Source organism: Silene latifolia, chromosome 11, assembly GCF_048544455.1.
Source record: "Silene latifolia isolate original U9 population chromosome 11, ASM4854445v1, whole genome shotgun sequence".
Lineage (NCBI taxonomy): Eukaryota > Viridiplantae > Streptophyta > Magnoliopsida > Caryophyllales > Caryophyllaceae > Silene > Silene latifolia.
In genome coordinates, this window is record NC_133536.1 from 78,211,284 (window position 1) to 78,232,678 (window position 21,395).

At 38.3% G+C, this 21,395-nt stretch overlaps 1 long non-coding RNA gene across 1 annotated transcript; it reads right to left on the reverse strand.

Moving 5' to 3' along the window:
- Positions 1-12,655: 12,655 nt before the first annotated feature.
- LOC141614934 (uncharacterized) lies at positions 12,656-14,794 on the reverse strand. The gene is made up of 3 exons (XR_012529481.1): positions 14,698-14,794; positions 14,532-14,604; positions 12,656-12,777 (listed from the first exon to the last, which is right to left on the reverse strand). It is a non-coding gene; the product is annotated as an uncharacterized LOC141614934 (long non-coding RNA).
- Positions 14,795-21,395: the final 6,601 nt, after the last annotated feature.

Sequence of the window (21,395 nt, forward strand, 5' to 3'; positions counted from 1 at the left end):
TGTTTGCATGGTCTCTTACCCTAAGAGACCTTTGACCTTGAGACCATCTCTATGTTGGTTTCTTAGGCCAATTTCCAATGGTCTCTTTGGCTATTTTTCTAGTAGTGATACGTCCTTTATAGTAACTTTCTTTAAGTTTGATACAATACGCTATTTTAGAAACACAAATCCTCATTAAAAATGGACACTTAAGTGGGAAACCAGGTTGAGGAGGGGTTATGGGAGGTATTTTTGAAAAGTCGGTCGTAAGCGAGACTTGCAATAATCTGAACCTAATACTTCATTATCAAAGAATAAAATGAAACACAACACGGTAAACAGAAAGGATTGGCCAAAATAAGTACCTTTGCAAGCGGAATTTTTGAGCAACCTCTCGGCAAGCATTCGGTCAATTAGATTATCATCCACAGCAAGTACATGAATAATTTCTTCATCTTCATAATTTTCACAACCCACATTATTTGTTGAAGATCCGTAATAACACGAAGAAGTTCCTTCACCACCATCCATCCTTCACGTATCTAATTTCCTCTCTTTTGTTTTCGAAAAGACGTAAAAATCGAATGAAACGGAGGAAGTAACGATTATTTATGTGCACTACAAATTAATAGTAGAGACAAAAACCCATGCACAAAACTTCAAAGATGTCACAAAAGTATTTGAACATTTGTTCATATATAGATGACCTTATAAACAAACAAAAGAGAAGAAGATCAAAGGGATTGATATCATGGGAAAATGGGAAAAAAAATAAGGAATAAAATCAACAGAAAATAAAATCTGAAGAATTGTGTAGTTCACTGATGATTTTATGTGATCCTTTTTGGGGTATTACCCTTGATTTTGTTGCAGTCTATGACAACTTTTCTGCAATATCTTTTCCCTCCTGAAGAAAAATCAACAAAGCTTCGGCACATCGTGATTTTATAACTTGTCTTTTTTTGTTTATTTTTTTCTTTTTTTTTTAATTTTGTATTGATATCGGATATGTTTCCTAGATACAAAACATTTTTATAATATTGTGGAATAGGCTGTGATTACGTTGAGACTGAATGTAAGATTTGGTGTATCCTAGTATATGTCTGAAAAAGAGATTTTAGAATTGACTTCTTGTAATTAATCTTTTTCGAAATAATAAAATCGTGTTTTGATAGGAAATCAAAAATATTTGTGAAAGAAAAATTCTTGTGTCATCCAGAAACATCGTACTCGTTATACATAAGCGTTTATAATATTTTACTAGTATAAACCTCATGGGATGTATGCACAGTATTTATAGAGTTCCATTTATTTTTCTTATTTCTAGCTACTCATTGTATTTTACTTAGAGAAATAAAAATTTAAATTGTAAAAAGTAATGAAATAAGTATTTTCTGAAAGTTTGTTTTTTTTGTTTTTTTACTGAGAAATTAATGATGTTAATTTCCAAATATTGGCTTTACTTTGTGGAGATGATGAAGAAAGTTTGGAACATCTGTTCTTTCAATGTCCATTCAGTTGCAGATGCTTGGCTTTACTGTCAGAATGGCTTCAAGTGCAGCTTCTTGATAAGAACATACTGTCATGGTGGGTGCAACAGAGGTGCAGATCTTTACAGCAGAAACATGCTCTTGCTGCAGTACTGGCTGCAGCAGTTTACTTCATTTGGTGGTGCAGGAACAAATGCCGGTTTGAAGAGTCTGTTCCTACGCCAACGGTGGTGATGAAGGGATGCAAGAAGGAAGTACAGATGAGATTAAGTAGTTGTAGACATCCGTCTAAATTCTCAAAAATCAATGACTGGTTTAACAGAATATGTAGTAATTGAGGGTGAGTACCTTAGGCTGTGTCTGTTCACTTAAGGCAAGCTTGTAAGTGCTAAATTGTATGGGGTGTTTTTATGATCATTAATGAAAGCTTACATTTTCCCAAAAAAAAAAAAAAAAAAATTAATTTCCAAAGTATTAACTAAAAACATATTTTTTAGCCGTAACTTTTTATGAAAAAAAATGGTAATATTATGAGTTTTTTTGTCAAACACAACCTTTAAAAAAAAGTTTCTTCCAAACACCATATTTAAAAAAAAAGTTTGTAAAACACAACCTTTAATAAATTTTTTTTTGTCAAACACGACTTCTTAGCCGAATGACTCAACAGTTTACAATGGGGTAACTTTCAATCGATGTTTGAGATAGCAAACGATGTCGGTTTGAGGTGTTTTTGGACTCGTTGGAAAGATGGAAATACAAGATTTTCTGGGGTTATAAACACGATGGTCGAAGGTGGCCTTATATAGAGTCTATTGTTGTGTAAAGTAAGGCTTGTCGAAGAGGCTAGATGTAAAGCGAGTGGCCATAGGGTTTTTCGTGGGTCTTTAAATGGGGTTAGGGTATTTTGTTTGGTCTGCAATTTCGTATGTAGGTAGAGAGGAGTATAAGGTAGATCGTAATTGTGTTGCTTTTGATGGTTTTTTGTTGCAAGTAGTGGTTTGAGGTGAGTCATTTGACCCACAAAAAAAATCCTACTTTGACATTCTTCTAATTGCTTTTTACCTTCAATTTAACTCCCCTTAAACCACCACTTGCAACCAACAACCACCCCAAACAATACAACTAAGACTTACCTTGCACTCCCCTCTACCTACATACCAAATTTCAGACCAAACAAAGCATCATAACCCCATTAAAAGACCCACTAAAAACCCCCGACCACCCGCTACTCTCTCCGACAAACCTTATTTTGCACATCAATAGACCCTACATAAGGCCACCTTTGACCATCTTGTTGATAACCGCTGGGTTTAAGCTTGTATTTCCACCTTTCCAATGACTCCAAGAACATCTCAAACCGACATCGTTTGCTATCTCAAATATCGACTGAAAGGCTACCCAATTGCAAAATGTTGAGTTCTTTGGCCAAAAAGTCGTGTTTGACAAAAAAAAATTATAAAAGGTTGGGTTTTACAAAATTTTTTTTAGAAGGTGGTGTTTGGAAGAAATTTTTTTTAAAGGTTGTGTTTGACAAAAAAACCCTAATATTATAAATCAAAGTGCTTATGTGTCAATGAATTTTTAACAAATATTTACTAATCACACATTTTTTAGAGCAACTTTTTATCATAAAAAGTCAATAAATTTTTATCATAAAGTTCTTTAAGAAAAAGGGAATTTTTTTTATCATAGAAAGATCGAAGATAAATTTGTGCATAATGTGAAATATTGAATGTTATAAATATTTAAATATTTAAATATAAAAGATTATATCCATTTATAACTTATCATGTTCATACCTATATGTTAGAACACATTGGATTGATGATGCCAAGTCCCTTTGTTATTTGATTGTTTGCTCTTAGTTGAAATAATTAGTGATTGAAACAATCAAATGGACTTTCAACAATGATTCAAGATGATCAAGCTAATCAAGGAAGTCAAGACAACGATATTTTCCAAGCCTTAGTCGACATATGTAAGAGTAAGTGTAACATTCTCATTTAAGTCAAGTAATGGCAAAACCATGCAACAAAGATCTGTTGATCTTGTGGTTTCTGGTACTATCATACGGAGGAGGAATTTCGACCAAATGTTTTTAAGTGTCAAAACTTTGCAAACTTTAAACCTTAAACATTTGAATTTTCAAAAGCTTGAAAATAATCTGAAATTTTGGAGTCACAAGCCCACTTGACTAAGCCTCTAGATTTGTGCAAACACCTTTTACTAAAATGGCAAAGAAGACTTGTCAAACTTCTAAAGTAAGAAAAGTTTTTTGCCATTTTGATAAATTGTCACATGTTGAGTGTAGAAGCTTAAGTTTTCTGATTTCTTAAGCCCCAAGCCTATAATCTAACACTTACCATCACTCAAAGCTATCATTTTAATATTGGATTTATTCTTTCTAAGTTGTACTTACCTAAGACTAAATCCACTATAAATAGAGTGTCTTAGTCACATTTATTTCTTAAGACTTCCAAAGCATTTATTGTAAAAACCTTGCAAATCATTTATCCATTTAAAGCTTTGTTCTTCAAGTGTTTGCAAAACGTTTTTCCGATTTTAAGTCTTCAAAATAGTTTTCGAAAAAGCTGTAAAACCTCCAAGTATCAGTTCGTTGTACTGTGACATAATGAGTTTGTTCCATGATTCTCGTGTTAGATCTTCATTGTAATCTCCATGTTCATTTAAGTGAACTCTTGAGATTCAAGATTCTGTAACACCTTGAGATAGAACCCATAAACTCTTGAAGCGGAGTAGCTTTAAGTTTGAGTGCAACCGGAGTAGGTTGGCGAGTTATTTTCATTGTAAGGGGTTTAGTAGTTTGAGTAAATTTCTAAACAAGCAATAAAATAACGGTTGGACGTAGGCCTCGGAGTAGAGGCTGAACCAATTTTTAAAATGTCGTTTGTTTGTTCATTTACTTTTACGTTCTTCCACTTTGCTATTTCTCGCATGTACCTAATCAAGTTCGTGTCACGAGTCACCTATCTTTGTGACATCGAATCTTGTACCTTCTTGTGAACTTACATTTAATTAAGTTTCTCAAGTCTTGTACTTCAAATATTCTTTACTTAAGTTAATTAATTAACCAAGTTAAGGATAAAATTTTAAAAGGTACACCTAATTCACCCCCTCCCCCTCTTAGGTGTTAATCGTTCTTAACTCTTCAATTGGTAGCAGAGCCTCGTGCTCTTGATATTGGTTAAATCCAAAGAGTTGATCCTATAGTTATGGACGATTCAAAACACACTAAGTATCCCATTTTCAAGGGAGAAAACTATGCCTGGTGGAAACATCGCATGGAGCACTATGTCAAAAGTGCGGACTATGAATGTTGGTTAATCATTCAAAAGGGTCCCCTCAAAATCGAAGTGACTAATGCTGATGGCACTAGCTCCTTGAAAAGTGAGGATAAGTATGTTGAGGCCGACTATAAGAAAATCGAGAAAAACTCTAAGGCCATGTCCATTCTTCAATATGGGATCGGTGACCAAGAGATTAATCGTATATCTGGATGTGCTTTGGCCAAAGAGATTTGGGACACCCTAAGCCTTGCTTATGAGGGAACGTCACAAGTCAAGAAATACCGTATTGATCTTCTCATGCAACAATATGAGATGTTCAATATGGAACGAGATGAGTCAACTAATAGTTTGTCTTCACGTTTTTCTAGTATTGTCAACGACCTTAAGAGTTTAGGTAGGAGTTTTCAATCCGAGGATTTAGTCCGTAAAATTCTTCGTAGCCTAACTGAAAAGTGGCAACCGAAGGTTACGGCTATTGAGGAAGCTAAGGACCTTTCTTTGCTCACCCTTGATGAACTTATGGGCTCACTTATGGCTCATGAGTTAACTCTCATGAAGCGTTCTAGTGAAAGCTCTAAAGGGCAAGGACTCGCTCTTAATGCTCTCTCAAGTGATGAGGAGGATGAAGATGACGAGTTTGCAATGTTCACTAGAAACATTGTTGGCATGATAAATGGTCGAAACTCTCAAAGGTATAGCAATAACTCTAGAAAACGTCGTTTTCCTAGGAGAAAGTCTAACTCCACTGTTGGTTGCTTTAAATGTGGTGACAAAGGTCACCAAATCAAAGAATGCCCAAAGTGGAACGATATCAAATCTAAGGAAAAACGTGACTTTGCTAAACGTGATTACAAAAACAAAGTCATGACTGCTATTTGGGGCATGTCTGATTCTGAAGAGGACGATGTCCTTGAGGATGAATTAGACGCCAAACTTAGCATCTCGTCTAGTTCCTCAAAAAATTCTTCCAAATCATCAAAGAAAGAAGACATCAAGTGTCTTATGGCTCACTCCGCGGACTCAGACTCTGATTCAGACCATGAGGTAATTAAGCTCAAGAAAAAGGTTCGATCTTTCTCTAAAGACAAAGTTTGTCTCCTCCTAGATCAATTTATTGATAAATGTCGTGTCCAAACTAATAAGTTGGAAGCTATGCAAGTCGAAATTGAGGACATAGCTGAGGAAAATGTGATCTTAAAAGAAAGTCTAAATGAGAATGATCCACCTAGTTCCATGTTGAGTCTTGAGAAAGAAATTAAGAAGCTTCGAAAACAAAATCTGTTTTTAGCTAACAAGGTTGATGAAACAAATGCAACAGATCCTTGTACTGTTGCATCCAGTTCTAAAGGAAATGTGTCATCACTAATTCAAGAACGTGACCAACTTTTGATTGACTTAACAACTCGTAACAACGAAAGGGATGATCTTGTTAAGATTGCTGAAATGTTAAATGATGAGTCTAGTCATGTCAAAAGTGCCTTAGAACGAGCTCAAAAATCAAATGATGACCTTCTTGCTCAAATTGAGATGTTAAAAAGGGCTGAACAGATTCATGCCACAGAGGTCTCTACTGTGGCATCTGAGTCGAGAAAAGAAATAGATACTCTCACGAAATTAGTGTCTTCTTTGACTAAGGAACGTGACACTCTTCTAGCTGACCTCAAATTGTGTCAAAAGGATAATAAACAATTGGAACAAATTAGGATGTTACTTAGTGATGAAGCAAGACTTGCAAAATAAGCTTTCGACAATTTAGGTAAATTAAATCTTAATCATCTTGCTAAAATCGAAACATTGACTAAAGAGCTAGATGAGGCCAAGATGTTCTACTTAAAATGGGAAGGAAGTCAGAATGTTTTGGAGTTTCTCTTAAAACAATCACAAGAATATGAAAAATTTGCAAAGAAAGCTGGACTTGGTTTCAAATGCAACAATAGCACACACTGTTGTACTCGAAACCAGGATCCAAGTCAAACTGACTTCCGAAGAAGAAAGTATGCTGGTCTTCCTGAGTACATCATTTGTAACTATTGTGGCAAAACAGGTCATGAGTTTAATGGTTGTGAAAAAAGAGTCCGTGACTTAGAAAGAAACACTAAAAATGCTAAACAAGTATGGATTAAGAAAGAGGAAGTCAAAAAGGTCGTTGTCAAGAAGGAGCCCAAACTCGTTTGGGTTCCTAAACTAAATGTTTGATTTCTTATAGGCATTAGTGAGGGGCGGCAACAATTGGTACTTAGACAGTGGATGCTCTCGTCACATGACGGGAGATGAAAACCAATTCCTCTCGCTAGAAGCCTATGATGGTGGCATGGTGACGTTTGGCGACAACAAGAAAGGTGAAATCATTGGTATTGGAAAAGTTGGTAAGTCAAAGACATTATGCGTGGACAAAGTGTTGCTTGTCAAAGGTTTGAAACACAATCTCTTGAGCATTTCACAACTATGTGATCGAGGTAATATTGTTGAATTTCTTGCTAGTGAATGTAGAATCATCAATGAAAAAACTAGAGAACTCATACTTGAAGGTAAACGTGTCAAAGATGTCTACATGACTAACTTATATTCATTGTCGGCTCAATCATTATCATGCATGAGTGTTCAAAAGAACGACCCTTGGCTTTGGCACAAACGACTTGGTCATGTAAATGTTAAGACACTTAACACCCTCAAGAGACTTGATCTAGTTGACAGCATTCCTAACATTAAGTTTGAATTTAAATCACTTTGCGACGATTGTGTTAAAGGAAAACAAGTTAAATGCTCTTTTAAATCCAAAAAGGTTGTTAGCACTTCATTACCTCTTGAACTCATTCATATTGATTTATGTGGTCCCATGCGAGTTGTGAGTAGAGGTGGAAGTCGTTTTATTTGTGTCATTGTAGATGACTTCACAAGATTTGTTTGGCTTCTCTTCTTGAGTTCTAAGGATCAAACATTTGATGAGTTCTTAATCTGGGTCAAAAAGGTTCAAAACAAATTTGGTTATAAACTTGTCTAATTAAGATCCGACCATGGAACCGAGTTTGAGAACTCGTCATTTGACTCTTATTGTAATGAGAATGGTGTTAGTCATACCTTCTCGGCCGCAAGAACCCCACAACAAAATGGGGTTGTGGAACGAATGAATCGAACTCTTGAAAATATGGCTAAAACCATGCTCATTAGCTCTAAAGTTCCTAAGAATTTTTGGGCCGAAGCCGTAAACACATCTTGTTATATTTACAACCGTGTCATGATTAGAAAAATCATTGAGAAAACTCCCTATGAACTACTACGAGAAAGAAAACCTAATCTTTCACATTTAAAATGCTTTGGTAGTAAATGCTTTGTGCACAATAATGGAAAAGGCAACCTTGGCAAATTTGATGCTCGTAGTGATGAAGGAGTTTTTGTTGGTTATTCCGATCATAGTAAAGCTTATAAGGTTTATAACAAAAGGACTATGAAAATGGAAGAAAGCGTTCATGTAATATTTGACGAATCTAGTCTTTTTATGTCAAACGCACAGGTTGATGATGAGGATGATGAATATGATGACGATTTTGAGATTGGTTTGATACGACATGATATGGATCAAGTGGTAGAAGAGGCTGAGCAACAGTTGGAGCCACTGTTGCATGAGGAGGATGTGCAAAATTCAGGGGGAACTAATCGTCCTCCTACACAAGATGATGCTACCTCATCCAGGGGGAACAAGGATGGTGAAGAACAGCCCAATCTAAACATAAATGAACCACAATCACCTCCTTCAAACAATCCTCATGTAACAGTCCCCTCTACTGTTGCAGACGAACAAATCGAATCCTCTAACCCACTTATTCTCAAAAAATGGAAACACCAAAGCTTACATCCTTTATCAAATCTAACCAGTGACTTATCTTCTGGAATAAAAACCAGATCATCACTCCAAAATTTCTATGCACACAATGCTTTCATCTCAAAAATTGAACCAGACCATGTCACAGTAGCCTTGACTGATGAATGCTGGATGATTGCAATGCAAGAGGAATTGGAGCAATTCGAAAGGAACAAGGTATGACATCTTGTCCCTAGGCCCTCCCAACGTACTGTAATTGGTACACGTGGGTCTTTCGCAATAAGCTAGATGATGTTGGAGAAATCGTAAGGAATAAAGCTATACTAGTGGTGCAAGGTTTTAACCAACAAGAAGGAATTGATTACGATGAAACCTTTGCACCAGTAGCTAGACTTGAAGCCATACGAATGCTTGTAGCTTTTGCGTCTTTTCAAGGTATAAAGCTTTTTCAAATGGATGTCAAAACCGCATTTTTAAATGGATACCTTGATGAAGAAGTGTTTGTTGAACAACCTCCGGGCTTTATAAACAACGAGTTTCCCAACCACGTTTTTAAACTTGATAAAGCACTTTATGGTTTAAAACAAGCTCCTAGGGCTTGGTATGATAGGCTTTCAAAGTTTCTATTGGAAAATGGTTTCATACGTGGGTCCGTGGATAAAACGTTGTTTATCAAGTCACAAGGAGATGAACTGTTGCTTGTGCAAGTATATGTCGATGACATTATTTTTGGAGCAACTAACAATGTTCTTTATAAGTACTTTTCTGATTTGATGACTTCGGAATTTGAAATGAGTATGATGGGAGAACTTGGATTCTTTCTTGGTCTTCAAATCAAACAATGTGAAAATGGAACGATGATTCACCAACAAAAGTACTTAAAAGAAATGCTAAGTAAGTTTGGGTTGACTAATTATAATCCTATGCCTACACCAATGGTGTCTAAAGTCAAGCTTGACAAAGACGAAAACGGTAAGAGCATTAGTGAAAAGGTATATCGAGGTATGATCGGTTCCTTACTTTACTTAACCGCTAGTCGACCCGACATACAATTTAGTGTGTGTGCTTGTGCCCGTTTCCAAGCAAATCCTAAAGAATCTCATTTCAAAGCCGTCAAACGAATTTTTAGGTATTTGATTGGAACACAAGGGCTATATCTTTGGTACCCAATTCACTACGAACTTGATCTTGTAGGTTTTTCGGATGCGGACTATGCCGGTGATACATTGGATAGGAAAAGCACTTCGGGCATTGCTACTTTCCTAGGACCGTGTCTCATTTCATGGGATTCTAAGAAGCAAAACACCGTTGCATTGTCCACGGCCGAAAGTGAATATGTGAGTGCCGCTCTATGTTGTGCACAAATTCTTTGGGTACGTCCACAATTGCATGATTATGGCCTTATTTTCGAGACTACCCCTATTTTTTGTGACAACACTAGTGCAATTAATATATCAAAGAATCCTATACAACACTCACGAACTAAACACATCGACATACGACATCATTTTCTACGTGATCAAGTTGAGAAAGGTAATATTTGTCTAAGCTTTTGTAAAACGGAAAATCAAATTGCGGACATTCTTACAAAACCGTTAGAAAGAGAACAATTCGAAAGACTTCGGTCGGAAATTGGTTTATTAGGTGACATATCGCTAAATTAAATTACTTTTTCCAATGATTGATTAGAGGAAGGATTTACATGTAATTAAATTTTAGTTAATATGGTTAAATGCATGCAAATGTCGAACAAAATGAAATTAACAATTGTCTGTGTGCACTTGAGTTATTTTTTGCATTGAGCTTCCAAAATCACTTTATGTCCCATCATACCTAAAGCCTACACCCTAGCCTCACTCTCTCAACACTCAACCGTCCTCTCACCTTGATTAACTACACCAACCCCTCATTTATTTCCATGTTTCCACACTAACACTCCCTATTACCCACTAAACAAAAACCAACCCTCACCTTTTTCGGATTCCCAAACCGTCAATACCCTTTCCCTTTCCACTCTCTTAAAATGTCTCCAAGGTTTTCAAAAGAAGTTCTTCAACTCAGAAATACTTTCAATCCAAAATATATTGCCAAGAAGAAAATGGCTCCCAAAACCGCTGCCAAACCAAATGAGATCATCCCTGCCACTGCCAAGCCAACCGTTGCACGAAAGAAGACAACCGCCAAAAGGGGCGGTGGTCATGGCAGAGGAGATAGAAGTAGGAATCCTCCTATCTCTCTACAGTTGGATGCTGAGGTGGACATTGACACCGATGAAGAAGACTCCGGTTCTAAGGGAACCAAAAAGGATGAAGACATTGCCGAAGAAAATGAAAAAGGAGATCAACCAAGTGAGATGAAAGAGGGGGAACTTGAAGGTGAGAAATCAAAAGAGGGTAAAGAAAGCAAAGAAAAATCAGAGGGAGACAACGAAAAATCAAAAGAAAGTGAGGAAAAATTAGAGGGAGACAAAGAAAAATCAAAAGAAAGTGAGGAAAAATCAAAAGAAAATGAAGGGGATTCAAAAGAAATGGAAAAGAAGGAGAATAGTGATGATGAAAATGATGCAGTTGAAAAGAATGATGATGATGTGCTTTTAAAAGATTTGGTAAGTGAAAGTTTGGAGAAGGATGAGATGAGTAAAATTGATGCAACTGTGGCTTCCACTGTTGAAAGGGAAATCGGTTCCAATGCTGAAAAAATTGATGAAGATCCAAATACTGATTCAACAAAGACGGCGCATGTTGAAGAGGTAGTTGATGTTGAGGATCATGGTGATGCCAACGTAGTGTTTGATAATGGGCTTGACCCATTATTTTCAAAACCCGCATCAAGAACTCGGTCCAAGCGAAAGATGCTTGAAATCTTCGGTGATGATGATGTTGATGTGACGCCGGAGGCATCCCCTCCAAAACCCAAAGTCACTCAAAGGAAAAGGGGATCCGGCTCAAAAACCAAGGCACCCAAACGGGCTCGTTATCATCGGGATTTGCCAAGCATAGATGAGAATGAGATTATTGAGGAGAAGGTTCCACTCAACACATGCATGGACCTTGTCATTGCTCCTTATGGCGAATCATTCAAGAATGACGTCCTCAACCATCTTAGTTCTCTCGATCTTCCGGATGAGATTTTCAAGATATGCCACGGTATGCTAATTTGTTGCTTCCACAGTGGAAGGCGTTATAAGAAATCTTGGTATGACACCTCTCTTGCTTTCAAATACTTTAAAGAGGCTATGTATGCACAGGGTTGGGTGAATTTGTTGGACAACTATAGTCCCATATACTTGTCCGAAATCATCCAATTCTATGCAACAGTCAAGGTAGATGTTGCATCTGGAACTCTCTCTGCCTATATAAATCAGAAACCCTTTGTCCTTACAATCAACCAACTTGCTGCCCATCTGGACATATGTGATGTCGGGCTTACTTCCTTTCCCAAACGTGATTGGGGTGAAGTTGATGAGGTTACCTCTACCCAGGTCATGAAGGTTCTTCGACCTCATGATGATGATGGCCCAACCAACATATATGCCTTTGAATTAACCGCACCCATCAGGTTCATCTTTAACCTTGTCTTTCGTAACCTTGTCCCTAGTAACAATAGCCGTGGGAGGTGTTCTCTCCTTGATATGCTCCTTATTCATCACATTGTCAAACACAAACCCATTAACCTTCCTCGCCTTATGTTTCACCGAATTCTTGAGATGTCCACTGAGTTCCAAAGCGGCAACTTTGACAAAAATGCCGTGGTCCCTTATGGTATGTGGCTCTCTATTATCTTTATGAGGGAGGGGTTAGTGTTGAAGGGAAGCTCCGCAATTGAAAAATTGAGTGATGAAATGACACCGGACCTTCTTTCTCGAATGAATTTGGAGATTAAGTGTGACACCCCGCGATAAAGCGGAAAGTAAACTACTAAATATATGCGAAAAACGTGAAGTTTTTAAAACTTTTATTTAGTAGATAGAGTTTAGCATGCGGGAGTCACTAACATTCGACAGAAGGAAAAACGGAAATAAAAATAAGGGTTCATACAAATAAAACGGTAAAAAGTGGGGAAAATATATCCCTCGAATGACATAAAGAAATAGGTGAGTCTAAGCGGTAAATAGGAAATCTAAAAGTCCGGGGTACTCGCTAGCTCACACGTCAAACCCCATATAAGCATCTTCACCAACCTGTCGTTCATGTAAACATGAAAGCCACAGTCAGTGGGGAGTAACTCAAGGTTCTCCCAGCCACAAAACATCAAGATGAACATGACAAAGCACATAAACAAATGATCAGATTAAGTATGATAAGGGTAAGCTGAATTGTAACTAAGCATATGATCTTACATGTTCAAAGATTCAAGAATAAGGAGAAGGAGTAAGATAGGCAAGTAAGCAAAACATAAACAATGTCAAATAATGGAGGAAAATGTAAGAAGGCAAGATAAAGACCACTTAAACATGAGCACGTAATTCAAGGAGATATGACCAATATAACCATCCAAAATGCTAACATTTACTACTCTTAGACTATAATTTCCCCGGGTAGGACTACGATAATGATACGGTCCTAGTCTAAATCTGCAGATTCTCGGGTGTACATCCCGATTCGACGTGCGCCAGCACAGCACGCACCCAAGACTCGACTCCTAATAGAGACCGAGTACCCCAATCGCCAGAACAGCACGAAAGTGGCGGAAAGACAAAGATATGACTCACTTGCCAGCACAGCACAAGTGGCCAAAACCATACTTGCCAGAACAGCACAAGCAGGCCAAACCCGTACTTGCCAGAACAGCACAAGTAGGGCGTAAATGAAAAAAAAAGCATATATGGTAGTATCATGGCATTTCCACAAGAATACGACTCATACAGGTAATTATTTATAATCGTCTTTTCATATTTGAACATATAAAATAAACATTTCATTTTATATTTATACTTGTCGGTTAAATAAAATAAATAAAATATAACATGTGGTAATGGATAATTTACGTCATGTGGAAATTTACGAAATACAAACCATCCAACACAAATGTCAAATTGAGCCCAAAAACATAGGAATGGTGAGCCCACAACCATCAAGAATTTGAGTCCATGTAAAATAGAGAAGTGGGTCCAAAAGTGATCACAATTTGAGCCCAACACCAATAACCACAAAGTAAAAACATAAAAATAAAATAATAAAAAAAAATAAAAATAAGAAGGGAATGGCATCAGCAGCATTCACGACATACAGGAAAGCAGTGGCTGAGCAGGGAATTTCGTTCAATGAAATCATACAGGGAAACAAAGAATGCGCGGCTCCTACTTGACGGTCCAAACTCGAGTTTTTCAAGCGGTAAAAATCGAGTATACATAGACACACCTATACCATTCATCACAACAGCCGACTACACTCCCTGCACTTTCAGATTTCCAACAATTGCAGATGACATTCAGCGGTGTTACTACCCAAATAAACGAGACCACAACGCACATTACAGTCGAAATAAGGAGGAGAATAACGAGTGCATAGGTAAAGTACGAGCATGACGGTTCAGGTATGGGAAAACAGGCCCGAGAGACAGAGGTATCCGTCACAAAACAGGGGTAGGATGACGACATTCACAACAAAAACAGGTTCCTAGCAGTCCATTTGAACTCAACTCAAGAATGACCTTGAGAGTAGCAGTAGGACGGAAGTGCAACAGAATTTCGACAGTAAAAAAAAAAGAGACCGTGGCAGACAGAGAACTCGACTTCTTCCCCCTTACCCGAACTCAGCAAGAAAACGGACCAAAAGGGGTCCAAACAACCATGAAAAATGCGCACAAACACAACAAAATCAACTCCATCTATGGGGAAGTACATAAAGACTTCAACTTTGTGAAAAATAAGGCAAAAACGAGTAGAAAGGGGCGGAGTTTCCCGACGTTTGTCGAGTAACCTATCACGGTTACCTTAACTTTCTTCAATCTTCAAGGGAATGGTCTATTATGAACGAGTTTCCTTCGGGGTCCTCAAAGTCTTCACCTAAAAACCGTAATAAGAGCCGAGTTAGTTTAAAAACGTCACATTTATGAGACGGGTCGAGACGAGAACTTCACAAGGCTATGCCTTTCTTACCTTAAAAGATGAAGGAAGAGATAAGGAGAAGAATGGTGCAAGAATTATTGAGTTTGGTCGAAAATTGAGCGAGAAATCTAAGATTATAGGACCGCCATTAATGGGTTCTTTTTGTGAGCTTGCTCTGGTATTTGGTTTCCAGCTGCGGAAATGTTGGCGTGGTAGGGGTTCTATGCATTTACACAGTAGCTTTTTAAAAGAATGGTGTGTGTGGCGGGCTGTGATTGGGTGAGGAGAGTGTGAGAGAGTAAATTTATCATTATTATATTAGTTGGGTGCCAAAATTGAGGGGCGTGTTGTCGACCCGGGATAGGTCGAGAGTAGATAAGTTTAGCCTCACATGTGAGCATGTGACGGTTCTTTGCTAGCCGGAGGTTCGTCTTAAACCTACTATAATTTAAGACGGAATTTTATTATCAATATAGTTATTATTATTATTATTATTATTATTATTACTATCATTATTATTATTATTATTATTATTATTATTATTATTATTATTATTATTATTATTATTATTATTATTATTATTATTATTATTATTATTATTATTATTATTTCTATCCACTTAAAACGTATATTTTGTATAACGTAAGCTTTAAAACTTATAGCTTTAATTAAATTACTTTTATTAATATAATGAAATTAACTAGTTAAAGTAATGTAAAAGTATTATTTTTCTTTATGAAAAATTATAGAAAAGGGCGGGTGTTACATTAAGGATGGGAAATTGGAAAGAAAAAATCAGTCGGGTTCTACAGCGGGTTCTACTGTTGAATTGGGGGTGGTGCTCGCAAAGTTGGATGAAATTCTTGGCACTGTCAATCGGTTGGTCAAAGAACAGGGCAAGTTAAGGGATGAGATGGGTGATCTTCGCACTATGAATGAAGATCTACTTGAACGTCTTCAGATTACCAAGCCGAATGCCTCCTAAGCTCATGCCTCCCTAACCCGTCCATCTCTTTATAAGCTTTGGCTCTTTGCTGTTTTTAAGACACTCTCTTGCACTTTCGGATGTTTGTTTTTTATCTTGCTTGAACTATTTGTGTGTGTTTAAATAGTGTTGCTTAACATTTGGACATGTTTTATCCTCCTTTGACGATGTCAAGAGGAGGAAGTAGTTAATTATGCTATGTGTGATCTTCTAACTCTTAGGCTAACGTTCACCGTGACTATGTCTTAGCTTTCATGATTAGAAGTTTTACCTAAGCCAAGCATGTTGCACCTTTCGACTACCTTAATCATGTTTATAATCATGTTTATGTTGAAATGACCAAAGACCGACTAACCATGGGCTAAGGGGGAATTTCACACATGTTTGGACTTGTCATCATCAAAGGGGGAATTTGTTAGAACACATTGGATTGATGATGCCAAGTCCCTTTGTTATTTGATTGTTTGCTCTTAGTTGAAATAATTAGTGATTGAAGCAATCAAATGGACTTTCAACAATGATTCAAGATGATCAAGCTAATCAAGGAAGTCAAGACAACGATATTTTCCAAGCCTTAGTCGACATATGTAAGAGTAAGTGTAACATTCTCATTTAAGTCAAGTAATGGCAAAACCATGCAACAGTACGCTGTACTGTGGTTTCTGGTACTATCATACGGAGGAGGAATTTCGACCAAATATTTTTAAGTGTCAAAACTTTGCAAACTTTAAACCTTAAACATTTGAATTTTCAAAAGCTTGAAAATAATCTGAAATTTGGGAGTCACAAGCCCACTTGACTAAGCCTCTAGATTTGTGCAAACACCTTTTACTAAAATGGCAAAGAAGACTTGTCAAACTTCTAAAGTAAGAAAAGCTTTTTGCCATTTTGGTAAATTGTCACATGTTGAGTGTAGAAGCTTAAGTTTTCTGATTTCTTAAGCCCCAAGCCTATAGTCTAACACTTACCATCACTCAAAGCTATCATTTTAATATTGGATTTATTCTTTCTAAGTTGTACTTACCTAAGACTAAATCCACTATAAATAGAGTGTCTTAGTCACATTTATTTCTTAAGACTTCCAAAGCATTTATTGTAAAAACCTTGCAAATCATTTATGCATTTAAAGCTTTGTTCTTCAAGTGTTTGCAAAACGTTTTTCTGATTTTAAGTCTTCAAAATTGTTTTCGAAAAAGCTATAAAACCTCCAAGTATCAGTTCGCTGTACTGTGACATAATGAGTTTGTTCCATGATTCTCGTGTTAGATCTTCATTGTAATCTCCATGTTCATTTAAGTGAACTCTTGAGATTCAAGATTCTGTAACACCTTGAGATAGAACCCATAAAATCTTGAAGCGGAGTAGCTTTAAGTTTGAGTGCAACCGGAGTAGGTTGGCGAGTTATTTTCATTGTAAGGGGTTTAGCAGTTTGAGTAAATTTCTAAACAAGCAATAAAATAACGGTTGGACGTAGGCCTCGGAGTAGAGGTTGAACCAATTTTTAAAATGTCGTTTGTTTGTTCATTTACTTTTACGTTCTTCCACTTTGCTATTTCTCGCATGTACCTAATCAAGTTCTGTGTCACAGTCACCTATACTGTGACATAGAACTGCTGTACCTTCTTGTGAACTTACATTTAATTAAGTTTCTCAAGTCTTGTACTTCAAATATTCTTTACTTAAGTTAATTAATTAACCAAGTTAAGGATAAAATTTTAAAAGGTACACCTAATTCACCCCCTCCCCCTCTTAGGTGTTAATCGTTCTTAACTCTTCACTATAGTATCAGAGCAAATCTCCTGTCCCATTTATGTCTCATCTTGTGTCCCATTACTTCTTCTAATAACACATGAGCACTTTGATTTATAATATTACCATTTTTATCATTTCAATTGTGATGTGTCAAGATCTTAAGGTGATGGGACATAAAAGTGGGACAAGTGATCTCTACTCCTATCAGAGCAAATCCCCTGTCTCATTAATTTTATGTCCCATATTGTGTCCCATTTGTAATACTACGGTTTTCTATGTCTATGGGTACTCTATCGAGTGGGGCTTACTCTGTCGAGTAAGTTGGTTTTACGGGCTGTTTTAGCCGGGATTTGTTAATAACGCGTGATTCATATTTAAAGGTTTACGTCACTTTATTCATCACTTTTACTTTTTCTAAAAACCTTTCAAAGAGAAAAGAAGTTACGTTGTCTTCGTTCGTCGCGTTACTATCAAATCCCAAAGGCTAAGGTTGTCGGATGGTCGTGTTCTTTACGCCGTTGAGTTCGTCGTGTCGAGGGTAAGATCCTTGTATAGTTTTTATATTGTTTCGGTTATTTTGGTTAAAACCCTAATTGGGTAGACTAGGGGTTTGGGAGTATATTGTTGTATTAGATGGTAATGGCATGGTTATGTGATTATAGGAGGAGGTTTCGTAGAGGAGCAATATTGATTAGCTGCTTGTGACGGTCTTGTGATTTCTAATTCTAGATAGGATTTCCTACTCAGTTATTGGTTACATGTATGGTGGTTGTTGATTAGTAACATTTGTCTATATTGTATTGGAATTGGTAATTGTTGATATTGTAGTTGGTTGTGATTGTTTGTCTGTGGTTCGCGAGGTACGTCCTCGGCTGAGTGGAGTCACTTGCGGGAGTGGCTTCACGCCCTTGATTCGCCCTCTGTTGAACCCGCCACAGAGGGGATTTGCACATTAAGGAACATGGGTTATCGCTCGGATGAGATGAGCGGGGCTTAGGTGGGAACGGCTGTGGTCCCCCACTGGCGGCGAGCAATATCTGTTGCGATGGGTATTCTGGCAGGACTACACACTTTAGTGTGTAATCAGGTGTGTGGTGTAACACCCGCGAATTTCCCATTTTGACATTTAAAATTTATTAAACCGTTTAATCACTTTATTATATATTTTTGAATTATTCAATTTAATTAATTTTATGTCAAACACGATTTTTATAAACATATTATATAAAAGCTCACTTGTAAAATACGTATTATTAAATTATATTCTTGAGGCATTATTTATATAAGAATAAATGTATACATATTTTGGTCGGACAATAATAATAGTGACAGTAATAATATTAGTTTCCGTCTTAAAGTTAATATAGACTCGAGACATTAACCCGTCTAGCTATAGACCGTCACATTTCACTTTGTACCTGTCTTAATCGGGACCAACCAGAAATCGACAACATGCTCACCTACCCTCTTACACTCTACCTTTTAAATGATTCTTTTATTTTTATTATTATTATTATTATTATTATTATTATTATTATTATTATTATTATTATTATTATTATTATTTTATAGAAGGATGCGCGCAGCTTTCATTAAAAGAAAAATAAAAGTTTACATGAAATTGGTGGGGAGCCGAGAGACAATCTGGGCTCCCACACCTTTAGCAATAGCAAAGCTAAGTCGAGTAAAAATGTAAGCGGCCACCCGAGCCCCCGCATCCTAAGATACCGAGAATTTCTGGATCCGCTTGAGCAAGACAACAACATCCGAACCCAGCTCCCCAAGCGAAGAGAAAGAGAAGGGAAGGAAACCATAACCTGCTACCGCGCACAAATCCCCATACTTAGCACACTTTCGCCGAGAAAGATCGCCGACAACCCGCCAGCACAAAATCCGTCATCCCGTCTGAGTCAAAGGAGAAGAACCTGTCAAGTCAACGCACACATCACGCCCCCTGTCCCAAGAATAAAGCAATAAATCCGTAGGACGAAAAGAGCCACCATGTCCATCAACCAAACCGATATCAACCTCCTTTCCCGCAGCAATACCAGATCTATAGCAGATGTCGAAAAGAGTGTCCCGGACAAGGTTATGCCGATGTTTAACGCCCACCGTACCAAGACAAGAAACAAGATGGTCCCCAAAAACATCCTCAAAGAAAAACCCGAGAGCAAGCCGGACAGGCCTAGATACCGTGAATAACGGAACACCCGGACGATACCCCAAAGACACTACGGTAAGTCCTCCCGTTCATAGTCTGACCCAACCCCGAGATAGGAACCGCACGTAACCAATCAGAGGAGTGAGAACCCTGCTGAGACTGCCATAAAGCAAGCTGGCGTGGTGTCAAAGAGAAAACAGACTCTGAGGCAGCAGCAACCGTCGCGAAATAAATATCTGCCAATTTCTTCATAAGTTTGGGGGCAGAAATTTCACTAGGGTTACCTAAAATACCAGATTCTGTAGTCGCCGTAAACACCTGTGCGACATCATCAAAAGCAGGGCCAGTAGCTACAATACCAGAAGGGCCGAGGAGCTTAGCTTGTAAACCAGCAGACTGCAAACGGGACGCAAAAAAAGCATAAAATAAAACATCTCCCGCCACATAGACACCAAGCCCACCAAGCTGAAAAGAGAATGTAGCAAGGCGCCACTGCCAATCCCCAAAACCCGGCCCTGACGCGGTGACAATACGTTCCAAGCTAGAACGAAGAGCGGCATCAAAAGGAAGATGGACAGACCCAAAAACACTAGGGGAGCAAGTAGGATGTGAGAAGTAAAGCTTGGAAATACCAGTACAAGCTCGAAGAAGAAGCAACTCACATTGCGGGTCCTCAATCCTCGCAACCAAATCCATTAGCTCAATGGTCTTGGTTACTCTCTTCGCCACAATCCCACTGCTAAAATCAGAACAAGCACTGACAGGTCCACCCAAAACTGTAACACCACGCAATGGTCGAGAAATAGAAGGGGGAAAACCCCAGGAAGACGACTCCGAGGATCCTCAACAGGCCAAAAGACCTCCGTCTTGGAGACATTAAGATGCAATCCAAAACGAGGGCCATCCACCATAATCAAATCCAATACCTTCCCCACCTCCAAAGTATCACCCACGATGGTGCCATCATCTAAGTACCACGCCTGCAAAGTGAGGTCAAAAGTGTCCCGGATCTTGTAAACTAAAGGATGCAAAACCAAAGCGAAAAGCAAAAGGCCCAACGGATCACCCTGCTGAACACCCTGACAAGACCACAAGCAGTGCTCCCCATAAAAAAGGCGGGCCGGGCTGGAATAACAAAACTCCACCCAACGGGAGAGAGCCGGGCAATGATGGCGGACCTCCTGAAGCATGGTCGAACGATCAACAAGGTTGAACGCGTTCTGGAAATCAACCAGCAACATAAAAAGCCCCATCTGAGCCCCCCGAGCCTCAATGAGCCGGTTCAAGGCATGCAAGATAGCCTCTCCTCCACCGGACACACCTACCCCGAACTGAAGCCCATCAAAATAAGAAGATAAAGACGGACCAACCATAGAAGCACCAACCTTAGAGACAAGCCGTCTCCAGACCGTACCAACAGCAATAAGACGAACTCCACCACCCGGTTTAAAAAGTGGCGTGAGAGGGGCGCTGGCAATGTACTCACCCAGAGGAAGAGGACACCGGCCCTCAAGAAAAAGATTAACCACCCTAGTAATAGAAGTGATCAAATCGTCAGAGATAGCCACAGCAGCGTCACTCAAACAGTCCATAAGGTGCTGGGCACGAAAACCATCTCTCCCACAAGAAGTACCACGTGGGAAACTCCGAATCATATCCAAGACCACCGCCGATGAGGCAACCAGAGGATGATGATCCCCAGACAAGGGAGGCAATCAAGGAGGCGGGGCGACAGGATGCTTCTCAAGCAGGGCCACAAGAGTGGCATCGGAGTAGGGGACAACCCTAGAGGAAGAAAGCACTCGGACAGCAGCAATATAGTGGCCATCACAAATCTTCCGCCGACATTGG